We start from the raw sequence: 13,607 nt of genomic DNA on the forward strand, positions 1-13,607 counted from the left end.
CTGTCAGTGAGTGGCCATAGCCACTTTTCTACTGTATTTGGTAATGTTTTGAGGTGGGCTGGGGTGGGGGGTGTCTCTGGGCATTTACAATTCCAGAAAGACACAAATTCAAGACGAGGGACAGCTCTCATAACCAACCATTCGTGAAAGCCTGAAAACAGAGCATCAGTTACCCTAACGCATGTTCACCACCTCTCAAGAGAAAAAGAGAATGGGCAACAGGGGATGGGGAGACGGGGAGGAGGAGGGACGGATAGGGTGGGAGGGAGGGGTGGGATGGCATCCTCACTATGCATGTGAACTGAAAATGTGAAGGTGTTTGTGGAAGAGGTGGGATCTGCAGGAGGAGGAAACTCTTAAAGTGCTCTCAGTTTCCAAAGCCCCCCCCCCCAGGCTCTTGGGAAGAGGACTGTAACTTTCCTAGGTTCCTTCCTCTACAGACAACCTTCTCTGGGTGCACAAAGGAGGAGCCAGCAGGCACCAGACACGTACAAATCTAGAGCACAGTTTAGCTTGTCTTAAGGAAAATGCAGTTCTGGGCCACTGCGAGATACAACAGGGCTGGCTTCTTTCATAGAAGGGCTTTCCACTACTCATCCATCGTGCTGTCCTGTGCAAGTCTCTGAGATATTCAATCTCCTGCCCCCCACACTTGTAAAAAAAAGAGTCCCCACAAGTACACCAAGCTACACAACTATAACATATATGCAGAGGACCCAACTTTGACCCATATAGTGTCCAGGATTGTCATTTCAGTCTCTGTGAGCATCTATGAGCCCTGCTTAGTTGATTCCTATGTTGGAAAGAGTCTTTTTTTTTTAATCATCTCCTCACTCATCCAGGAAGAAGGGGAGATCAGTTACTACTGTACTTTATTGTGTTCAACCAAATCACCATGTTACAAAAATAGCAAGCTGCCATAATAAAAAATAAGGCTCCTCTATCCAGCACCAGATAGCATCATTTTACTTTCAAGCCTAGAAATTGCACACTTGTATATAAACCAACCGAAGATGAGGATTGAGAGTTCATCTTGGTGGATTTTTCCTTTGATGAATATGAAGTGTCCTTCCTTATCTTTTTTGATGACTTTTAATTGAAAATTGATTTTATTTGATATTAGAATGGCTACTCCAGCTTGCTTCTTCTGACCATTTGCTTGGAAAGTTGTTTTCCAGCCTTTCACTCTGAGGTAGTGTCTGTCTTTGTCTCTGAGGTGTGTTTCCTGTAGGCAGCAGAATGCAGGGTCCTCGTTGCGTATCCAGTTTGTTAATCTATGTCTTTTTATTGGGGAGTTGAGGCCATTGATGTTGAGAGATATTAAGGAATAGTGATTATTGCTTCCTGTTATATTCATATTTGGATGTGAGGTTATGTTTGTGTGCTTTTCTTCTCTTTGTTTTGTTGCCAAGATGATTAGTTTCTTGCTTCTTCTAGGGTATAGCTTGCCTCCTTATGTTGGGCTTTACCCTTTATTATCCTTTGTAGTGCTGGATTTGTAGAAAGATATCATGTAAATTTGGTTTTGTCATGGAATATCTTGGTTTCTCCATCTATGTTAATTGAGAGTTTTGCAGGATACAGTAACCTGGGCTGGCATTTGTGTTCTCTTAGGGTCTGTATGACATCGGTCCAGGATCTTCTGGCTTTCACAGTCTCTGTTGAGAAGTCTGGTGTGATTCTGATAGGCCTGCCTTTATATGTTACTTGACCTTTTTCCCTTACTGCTTTTAATATTCTTTCTTTATTTTGTGCATTTGGTGTTTTGACTATTATGTGACGGGAGGTGTTTCTTTTCTGGTCCAATTTATTTGGAGTTCTGTAGGCTTCTTGTATGCCTATGGGTATCTCTTTTTTTAGGTTAGGGAAGTTTTCTTCTATGATTTTGTTGAAGATATTTACTGGTCCTTTGAGCTGGGAGTCTTCACTCTCTTCTATACTTATTATCCTTAGGTTTGATCTTCTCATTGAGTCCTGGATTTCCTGTATGTTTTGAACCAGTAGCTTTTTCTGCTTTACATTATCTTTGACATTTGAGTCAATGATTTCTACGGAATCTTCTGCTCCTGAGATTCTCTCTTCCATCTCTTGTATTCTGTTGGTGAAGCTTGTATCTACAGCTCCTTGTCTTTTCTTTTGATTTTCTATGTCCAGGGTTGTTTCCATGTGTTCTTTCTTGATTGCTTCTATTTCCATTTTTAATTCCTTCAACTGTTTGATTGTGTTTTCCTGGAATTCTTTCAGGGATTTTTGCGATTCCTCTCTGTAGGCTTCTACTTGTTCTCTAAGGGAGTTCTTTATGTCTTTCTTGAAGTCCTCCAGCATCATGATCAAATATGATTTTGAAACTAGATCTTGCTTTTCTGGTGTGTTTGGATATTCCGTGTTTGCTTTGGTGGGAGAATTGGGCTCCGATAATGCCATGTAGTCTTGGTTTCTGTTGCTTGGGTTCCTGCGCTTGCCTCTCGCCATCAGATTATCTCTAGTGTTACTTTGTTCTGCTATTTCTGACCGTGGCTAGACTGTCCTATAAGCCTGTGTGTCAGGAGTGCTGTAGACCTGTTTTCCTGTTTTCTTTCAGCCAGTTATGGGGACAGAGTGTTCTGCTTTCGGGCGTGTAGTTTTTCCTCTCTACAGGCCTTCAGCTGTTCCTGTGGGCCTGTGTCTTGAGTTCACCAGGCAGGTCACTTGCAGGGGAAAAGTTGGTCCCACCTGTGGTTCCAAGGCTCAAGTTTGCTCGTGGGGTACTGCCTAAGTCCTCTCTGCGGCGGCAGCAACCGGGAAGATCTGCGCCACTCTTTCCGGGAGCCTCCGTGCACCAGGGTTCCAGATGACGTTTGGTGTTTTCCTCTGGCGTCTGGATGTGCACAGAGTGCAGTCTCTTCTGGTTTCCCAGGCGTGTCTGCCTCTCTGAAGGTTTAGCTCTCCCTCCCACGGGATTTGGGTGCAGAGAACTGTTTATCCGGTCTGTTTCCTTCAGGTTCCGGCGGTGTCTCAGGTGCAGGGGTCCTGCCGCTCCTGGGCCCTCCCCTACGGGAACCCAGAGGCCTTATACAGTTGCCTCTTGGGCCAGGGATGTGGGCAGGGGTGGGCAGTGTTGGCCGCTCTGCAGCCTCAGGAGTGCCCACCTGATCAGGCGGTGAGGTCTCTCTCCCACGGGGTTTGGGAGCAGAGAGCTGCTGCAGGCTGGGATCCGCGGGTGTGTGGAAAGAGTCTTAATGAGGACTTGCCCAGATGAGGTTGACCTGTCTTGATGATAATAATTAAGGAATAACCAGTCCATTGGGGCAGCACCATTCTCTAGGCAAGATGTCTTGTAGAGTATTCAAGAAAAGAAAGCCAGCTGAGAGCAAGCAAGCAGGATGAAACACTTATTCTCTGTGCTCTTGACTGGATGTGATGTCACTAACTGATCCATTTCCTGCCTTGGTCTCCCAAAAACGATGGTCTGTAACATGGAATTATGAGTTAAACCAAGCCTTTCCTTCCCCAAATTTCCTTTGGTCAGGGTATTTTATCATAGCAACAAGAATTAGATAAATGGCTCTTTGCTCTTCTCTTGCTCTCGCTCTTCCCCTCTTCCTGTCTGTCCCTTCTCTCTTCATTCCCCTCCCCCCTTCCCTCCACATGCTCATGGCCGGCCTCTACTCCTCTACTCTTCTTCTCTCATTAAACCTCTCCACATGGAAAAAAAGAAATTAGATAAATGAAAATAGAACAGATACTAAGCAGAAATTTGAACTCAAGTCTGACTGTACTAAACTACAATGAATCTGAAATTCTAAGCAGAGTGTGTAATCCCAGTACTGGGAAACAAAGGCAGGAAGATTTTCAGTTCAAGGCCAGCCCAATCTATAATAGCATGGCCATATCTCAAGAAACAAAAAAGAAAACAAAGAAAGGGGCTGTGGAGATGGCTCTTGCTGCATACGCACCAGGACTTGAGTTGAAATCCACAGCATCTACATAAACATGTATCTGCAACTTCAGTAATGTGAGCAACAGAAACAATCAGTTGGGCTTGCCGGCCACTAGCCTAGCTCCAGGTGAGAGACCCTGTCTGCAAGCCAGAAGTAGGCATCTGATCCCATTATACACGGTTGGTGAGACTCCACGTGGTTGCTGAGATTCAAACTCAGAACCTCTAGAAAAGCAGCCAGTGCTCTTAGCCACTGAGCTATCTCTCTAGCCCCAAGACTCTGGGTTAATAAGGTTGATATGGGAAACAGGTGATATATTCTTCTTTGGCCTCCACACATGCACATGCACATGCACATGCTGCACACACATTTAGATATACCACACACAGACACAAACACATAAAAAAAGAAAAGAGAAATTCCAGAAGGAAAAATGTAGACTGAGAAGCCAGTGACTAGCAAGGGAGGCTTCTGAACTGAGATAGGGGCAATTGCTGAGCACTGTGCTTGCCCTGTGAAGGAGCAAACTTCTCATTAAAGAAATACAGAAATGATCCTTACTTTGGATTGGTGGGAAGAGCATAATCACTTTGCACCTTGAGGTCAGCCAGTCTGGTAGCAGGATGCCTCGTACATTTTGCCTAAATATATGCAAACCCTTGATAGTTAGTCTCCAGCCTGAACGTAAAGGTCTCTTCTTGTTTCTGCTGCTATGCCGCATGCATACTCCAGGCTAGATAACCCAGGAGCTTCCAGGCCATATTATTTCCACCTTCCAGTTTGCTGGGAATACAGATACACTTTGTCATATCCAGCTCTTTAATGAATTTCTGGTATTCTGCATTGAAACTGGGTCATTAGGTGTGCACAGATAACACTTTTATCCACTGAACCATCTCCCAACACTCTTTTGATAAAAGAGGTAGGTGTAAAGTCGATCAAACGATGGTCCAGCTGGAATTACAATCTGATAAGGTGAAAACTATTAGGTTGTAGATGTCATTTCCTTGTAAGCAAAGCATTTGTTGAGATTCCTAGAAAATGGCTGAAGAAATGCCTGAAGCAGTTAATTGTGCTGGAATTCTTGCTCAACCGTTGACAAAATATTCTACGGTAAGGGACTTCTCTGTCTCTTCTCATGCATGCCAAATTATCCTGCATTCCTCTGATGCCTCACTCTGGGACATTGGTGAATGTTGAAGGTGAAGCTAGAGGACAGACTGCCCCATGGTCAAAGAAGTTAGGGAATTTTTCCCTAAACACATGCAAAGTCTTTACTATGCTAATATTCATCCCATACTTCTGAAAGTAAAAGTGTTCCTGGAATTACTTGGCAGGAGACTAGTTCCCTGACCAGAGAGTAAAGAATTCTTTCCTAAGTGCTTATTAAGCTTCAGAGTGTAAGGCAATGAATAACAGAAGAGACCCTTGGTTGACATGACAACAACATGCATGAGAGGAAGAGACCAATAGTATAGATGGTTTGCCCACAAAGCCTGACAACAACAAAGGAATATAGATGAGGAAGGACTAGTGCCACAGGCAAGAGTGTTGAGTTATCTGCAATAATCCACACTTTCTCAAGCCACTTTTCTCATTTAAAAAAAAGACAGGATCTTACTATGAAGTCCAGGCTTGCCTCAAACTTATTGCAATCCTCCTACCTCAGTCTTGTTAGTACTGGGATTACAGGTGGGCATTATGATGTCAGGTGCCATTTTTCTTTATATTTGATTCATTTTGTTTGTTTTTGTTTTACAAGAGAAGGTTTCTCTGTGTAGCCAGAGCAATCCTGGTCTCTCAGTAGACCAGGCTGACCTCAAACTCGGAAAGCTGCCTGCCTCTGCCTCCCAAGTCCTGAGATTAAAGGTGTGCACCACCATGCCCAGATAGATGTTCTATTCTTTTTAAAATGTTTTTAGTATGCATTAGTTAGACATAAAAATGGGTTTACTATGACATTTTCATTCATATACATAATGTATTTCAATCATATTTACCCCTAGCAGCCTGCATGGCACCTTCTAGCACTGTCAGGGCTAGACAGAATGGAGGAAGCCAGGTCCAGCTTGATTTCAATGTCTTATGACCAAGGCATATGGCATCTTCAAAATGTAGTCTTACCATTTAGTTCGACTGAGCAACCAATAGCAGTGTTGATTGCCTATATCACTGGGGCCTCAGGGCTTTCCTGAACCTGACTCATAGGCACTGGGACTTCATTTAACAGCCTATGGTTTCTGGGAGCAGCCTTATCTGCTGTCCCAGGTTATCTCTGTTCAAACTCTCACTGTTTTATTTTTATTAGCTTATGAGGAATCAGATTTCCTTATGGAATTTTTGTACATTGTTAGCTTTGATTGCTCCACTCTGTCCTCTCACAGTTAAGTTATTGTTTATTTTGGGGTTGGGGATTTAGCTCAGTGGTAGCAAGGCCCTGGGTTCGGTCTCCAGCTCCGAAAAAAAGAAAAAAAAGTTATCGTTTATTTTGTTTATGTGAGAGGTAACATACAAGCTATGCCACGTGTGTGTGGAGACCAGAAGACAACTTGTAGGACCTAGAGATCAAATTCAGATCAGCAAGGTTAGAAGCAAGCTCCTTTATCCAACTCAGGTCATCAAGCTTGGAGGCAAATACTATTTTGCAACTCAGGTCATCTGGCTTGGAGGCAAGATCCACTGAACCATCTCGCTTGTCCCCTAATGTCTTATCTTTAAGCTAATTTTTAAACCATTTCCTGAGGCTCTTATCAGAAAAAATGCACAAATCATAACTGTCCATCTGTATAAAAATAAACTCACTTAGCAATAGCTAGCCAAGAAATAGAAAATCAAGCCAGACACACCTGTAGTCTCCTCTGTTCTGTTTGGGGAGACTGAAGTAGCAGGACTACTGAGCCTGAGAATTCAAGGCCAGCCTAAGCAAACATATCATGACCTTGTCTCCAAAGAATAGACAGACAGACAGAATAAGACTAAGGGATTATGTGTCTATTCATCTAGCACCTTGTCCTTATAATTCTGTACTCCAAGATCCCAGCTGAAGTTATCACTACAATGAAACCAATCTGACCACCTGACCCCTAAACAAGTGCTCATTCCCCCCACCATCTCTGCCACCGTTTCATACAAGTTTTAGCCTGGAGCTAAGCCTGATAACTCACGCTTGAAACCCCAGCACTCGGGAGGCTAAATCAGGAGGATTTTTCCAAGTCTAAGGACAGCCAGAGTCTCATAGTAAATTTCGGCAGACCCAGGCTACAGTTTAAGACTGTATAAAAGAAGTGTTAATCTCTAGCTTAAGGTAGTCTTTAGGAGTAGGCATCTTGTTTCTGTTTTGGGTTTTGTATCACATTATTAGAGATTTGCATTATTTTGACCTAAATGTAGAGCAATATGGGAGTGTGTACATAGGTCAGGGGTAGAGAACTTACCTAAAATGCCAGAAGCCCTGCATAGCTAGGATAGACCTAAATTCCTAGTCCTTCTGTCTCTACCTTCCAACTTTTAGAATCACAGGCATGCATCACCATGCCTAGTTAATTATGTTATTTTTGAAGCATTTTTTGAGATAGGATCTCATTCCTTAGCCAAGGTTGGACTGGAACTCACTAATATAACCCAGTTTGGCATTCAATGTATGGTTCCACTGCCTCAGCCCTCCCAAGTGTTAGGATTACAGGAATGTGCTACTGAATCCCTCGGGTGGGTGTTCATGCCTGTGTGCGTTGTACATGACTATATGTGCATGTGTGTATTGTCTGCAGAGGCCAAAGAGATAGATATCAGGTGTCTTCCTTATTTGCTTTCTGCATTATCTTTATTGCACGTACCACACAGTTTAAAGCTCAGTTTCTCCTTGGATTTACTCCCAAGCACTGGCATTCCAGGCATATGCTAATGTTTATAATTAACGCACACCAGGATTATTTTCTAGCTAGTGATCTTGAAAACATCAATAAAGAAGTGCTGTTTTTGAGGAGGCTTGAAGCTAGGACTCACATGTGCCTAAGCAAGTGCTTTGCCACTGGGTCATCTTTCTAGTTTTTACTCTGAGACAGGGTCTTACTAAGTTGTCCAGTTGGCCTTGAACTGACTCTGTAGCCTAGGTTAGCCCTGAATTAGCAAACAGTTTCGATTACTTTTATATCCTTGCATGACGACTGAATTGTTAGAAACTGGAATATCTAGAGGCTGTAGAGGTGGCTCAGGGCTTGAGATCATTTGGTGCCAGATGTAGAAGACTTAGGTTCAGCTCCCAGCACACACAAGGGGCTTATAGAACATCTACAACTCCAGTTCTAGAAGAGCTCACATACACATAGTGCACAGGCATTGCCTTTAGGCAAAAACTAATACATATACAATAAAAAGAAATTAAGCTTTTGAAAAAATTAGGAAGTCTAGTCTGCCTCCTGGAGACTTGTCTCATCTTTTTGTACAACATCTGAGGGTTAAAGGTATGAATCAGTAGTCCAAGCCCTGCCTGGCATGACGGGAGTCCTGGGTTCTATCTCCAACTCCAGAAAGGACAGAAAAAGAAAACTTAAAATAAAAATGAGTGTTACCCTCAACAGTGCTTGCTCTGGTGTTACCTCACCTCTACCAGTAGGGGGAGCCGGTTCACCCCAAGACAATCCAGACTCCTGCTCGCCAAAAGAAGTTTCTTCTATGTAAGTGAATTCAAAGCACGTAGTTCCTCCGGAGGCAAGGTGAACCACGAATCTGCTGCCTCTTGCAAAGCAGAGGATTTTCTGTTGTGTAGAAGCTAGCACTGTGTATCAGAACTGTAGCCCCTGCCAAGAGTTGGCCTGACGGTTTTGTGGTGAAATGGCGCCTGCTGCACAAGGCGAAGACCCGATTTGTTCCTAAAAGACAAAAGAGTTTTCCATCAGATCTGTGACATCTTTGTTCCTTAGCTACGGTGCCTGTGTGCTATTGATTTGATAAATACGTATCGAAAGGATTTGAACTGATGTTGCAGGGATGACTGTAAGGATGGATATTTTCAGCATGAATAATGAAATCTGAGAACCTAATTCAATCAAGCTGGCCAAGTCTCCACTGAGCCACTTCCACGACCTCGAAAGTGATTGTTTTTAAGATTTACTTATTATATGTAAGTACACTGTCGCTGTCTTCAGACACACCAGAGGAGGGTATCAGATCCCATTACAGATGGTTGTGAGCCAACATGTGGTTGCTGGGAATTGAACTCAGGACCTCTGGAAGAGCAGTCAGTGCTCTTAACCACTGAGCCATCTCTCCAGCCCAAAAGTGATTTTTTAAAAAATGCTGCCAGGACACAGTGGAATGCTTGTTTGTAGTCCCAGATACTCCAGAAGCTGAAGCAGGACTTCTTGAGCTCAGAAGTTCAAGGCCAGCATTGGCAACACAATGAGACTAGTTCTGTATCCAAAGAAGATCCAGAAGGCAGGACCAATTAGCTGGTAAAAGTTGAATTCAATCTTTAGAACCTACCATGGAAGGGCAGAACCAATTCGTGAAAGTTATCTTCTGACCTCTACACATGCACTATGGTGCATGGCCCCATACTTTCACACATGAATCACACACACATGCATACACACACACACACACACACACACACACACACACACACACACACAAAGTAAAATCTTTTTTTAATCTAACCAGCTGCACAGGCTTTGTAAGCATTTCATTCTCTCTCTCTCTCTCTCTCTCTCTCTCTCTCTCCATATATATATATATATATATATATATATATATATATATATATATATATATATATGTTCTGTTTTTGTTTTGTCTCTTGAAACAGACTCTACCCATGTATTGAAGGCTGGCCTGGAATTTGCAATACCAAAGTGATGTGTTTCCAGATACGTGCCACCAGGCCTAACTTTCATGGGCCTTCTGGACCACAAACATCAGTATTAATTTTTGCAGTCTGGAGGCAAAAAGAAATTGCTAGGGGCTTTTATATAGTGCTTGTTTTGGTGTCTAGAGTATGGATCTTGTCCATGGTTAGTTGCCTAATGCATTTAAGGCCCTGGATTTGATACTCCAGCACAACAAAAGAGATTGTTGAAGAGAAGTGGACTTAAGACATGGAGTGTTCAGCACTGCAAGTGTAGAAAAAAACGTTTTCAAGCTTGCATGAAATCTCCAGGAAACAGTCATATATACTTATGTGGTCCCAGTGTAACTAGAGTAGCAGGCTTGTCTAGTTGGGAAGCTGAAAAGCTCACTCCACTTGATATTTCCCACCCCCCATTTCCCTCCCAATAGTTCCAGATAGGACCAGGGAAATTATATCCATCCCTGGCACCAAAAGAGACTGAAAAGGGGCCCAAGTGGCATTGTGCAAATGAAGCAGACCAAGACAACATTGCATAGGCCCTGAAAACCAAGTTGTGATAATTATAGACCCCAAGGTCAGGACCTGCCCAGTGAGACAAATAGGACAACTGTCTGCTAAAACCAAATTGTTTAAATAGAATCACAGCCTAACACAATAGACACAATGTCCAGGATACAGCAGCAGCAGCAGCAGCAACAACAACAACAACAACAACAACAACAACAACAAAGAAATAGAAACTCAGGTGTCACAGCAAACCTAAGACAATCACACTGGATGAAATAGAAAATCAGGATTCACTGGTCAATTAAAAGATCATGCCAAGACCCATCAGATGCTAGGTTTATGTGAGGAGGTCTTTAAAGTATAATAAGAAAAGTGATTCAATAAAGAATTACAGATTAACATGAAATAAATGAAGAAATGGAAACCTTCACCAGGAGATGCAAAAAAGAAGCCAATAGAAATGACACAATTCCCAAACCCCGTGGGAGAGAGACCCAACCGCCTGGTCAGGTGGGCACTCCTGAGGCTGCAGAGCAGAGGAGACCACCAACACTGCTCACCCCTGCCCACATCCCTGGCCCAAGAGGAAACTGTATAAGGCCTCTGGGCTCCCGTGGGGGAGGGCCCAGGAGCGGCAGGACCCCTGCCTGAGACACCGCCGGAACCTGAAAGAAACAGACCGGATAAACAGTTCTCTGCACCCAAATCCCGTGGGAGGGAGAGCTAAACCTTCAGAGAGGCAGACAAGCCTGGGAAACCAGAAGAGACTGCTCTCTGTACACACATCTCGGACAGATGCCAGAGGAAAAAGCCAAAGACCATCTGGAACCCTGGTGCACTGAAGCTCCCGGAAGGGGCGGCACAGGTCTTCCTGGTTGCTGCCGCCGCAGAGAGCCCGTGGGCAGCACCCCACGAGCGAACTTGAGCCTCGGGACCACGGGTAAGACCAACTTTTCTGCTGCAAGAAAGCTGCCTGGTGAACTCAAGACACAGGCCCACAGGAACAGCTGAAGACCTGTAGAGAGGGAAAACTACACGCCCTAAAACAGAGCACTCTGTCCCCATAACTGACTGAAAGAGAGGAAAACAGGTCTACAGCACTCCTGACACACAGGCTTATAGGACAGTCTAGCCACTGTCAGAAATAGCAGAACAAAGTAACACTAGAGATAATCTGATGGCGAGAGGCAAGCGCAGGAACCCAAGCAACAGAAACCAAGACTACATGGCATCATTGGAGCCCAATTCTCCCACCAAAATAAACATGGAATATCCAAACACAACAGAAAAGCAAGATCTAGTTTCAAAATCATATTTGATCATGATGCTGGAGGACTTCAAGAAAGACGTGAAGAACTCCCTTAGAGAACAAGTAGAAGCCTACAGAGAGGAATCGCAAAAATGCCTGAAAGAATTCCAGGAAAACATAAATAAACAAGTAGAAACCCATAGAGAGGAGACACAAAAATCCCTGAAAGAATTCCAGGAAAACACAATCAAACAGTTGAAGGAATTAAAAATGGAAATAGAAGCAATCAAGAAAGAACACATGGAAACAACCCTGGATATAGAAAATCAAAAGAAGAGACAAGGAGCTGTAGATAGAAGCTTCACCAACAGAATACAAGAGATGGAAGAGAGAATCTCGGGAGCAGAAGATTCCCTAGAAATCATTGACTCAACTGTCAAAAATAATGTAAAGCAGAAAAAGCTACTGGTCCAAAACATACAGGAAATCCAGGACTCAATGAGAAGATCAAACCTAAGGATAATAGGTATAGAAGAGAGTGAAGACTCCCAGCTCAAAGGACCAGTAAATATCTTCAACAAAATCATAGAAGAAAACTTCCCTAACCTAAAAAAAGAGATACCCATAGACATACAAGAAGCCTACAGAACTCCAAATAGATTGGACCAGAAAAGAAACACCTCCCGTCACATAATAGTCAAAACACCAAACGCACAAAATAAAGAAAGAATATTAAAAGCAGTAAGGGAAAAAGGTCAAGTAACATATAAAGGCAGACCTATCAGAATCACACCAGACTTTTCGCCAGAAACTATGAAGGCCAGAAGATCCTGGACAGATGTCATACAGACCCTAAGAGAACACAAGTGCCAGCCCAGGTTACTGTATCCTGCAAAACTCTCAATTAACATAGATGGAGAAACCAAGATATTCCATGACAAAACGAAATTTACACAATATCTTTCTACAAATCCAGCACTACAAAGGATAATAAAGGGTAAAGCCCAACATAAGGAGGCAAGCTATACCCTAGAAGAAGCAAGAAACTAATCGTCTTGGCAACAAAACAAAGAGAAGAAAAGCACACAAACATAACCTCACATCCAAATATGAATATAACAGGAAGCAATAATCACTATTCCTTAATATCTCTCAACATCAATGGCCTCAACTCCCCAATAAAAAGACATAGATTAACAAACTGGATACGCAACGAGGACCCTGCATTCTGCTGCCTACAGGAAACACACCTCAGAGACAAAGACAGACACTACCTCAGAGTGAAAGGCTGGAAAACAACTTTCCAAGCAAATGGTCAGAAGAAGCAAGCTGGAGTAGCCATTCTAATCACCTCACACCAGTGAGAATGGCTAAGATCAAAAACTCAGGTGACAGCAGATGCTGGCGAGGAAAATTGGACATTGAACTGCCTGAGGATCCAGCTATACCTCTCTTGGGCATATACCCAAAAGATGCCCCAACATATAAAAAAGACACGTGCTCCACTATGTTCATCGCAGCCTTATTTATAATAGCCAGAAGCTGGAAAGAACCCAGATGCCCTTCAACAGAGGAATGGATACAGAAAATGTGGTACATCTACACAATGGAATATTACTCAGCTATCAAAAACAACGGCTTTATGAAATTCGTAGGCAAATGGTTGGAACTGGAAAATATCATCCTGAGTGAGCTAACCCAATCACAGAAAGACATCCATGGTATGCACTCACTGATAAGTGGCTATTAGCCCAAATGCTTGAATTACCCTAGATGCCTAGAACAAATGAAACTCAAGACGGATGATCAAAATGTGAATGCTTCACTCCTTCTCTAAAAGGGGAACAAGAATACCCTTGGCAGGGAAGAGAGAGGCAAAGATTAAAACAGAGACTGAAGGAACACCCATTCAGAGCCTGCCCCACATGTGGCCCATACATATACAGCCACCCAATTAGACAAGATGGATGAAGCAAAGAAGTGCAGGCTGACAGGAGCCGGATGTAGATCGCTCCTGAGAGACACAGCCAGAATACAGCAAATACAGAGGTGAATGCCAGCAGCAAACCACTGAACTGAGAATAGG

The sequence above is a fragment of the Rattus norvegicus genome, chromosome X (assembly GCF_021556685.1).
Source record: "Rattus norvegicus strain SHRSP/BbbUtx chromosome X, alternate assembly SHRSP_T2T, whole genome shotgun sequence".
NCBI classification, from domain to species: Eukaryota; Metazoa; Chordata; class Mammalia; order Rodentia; family Muridae; genus Rattus; species Rattus norvegicus.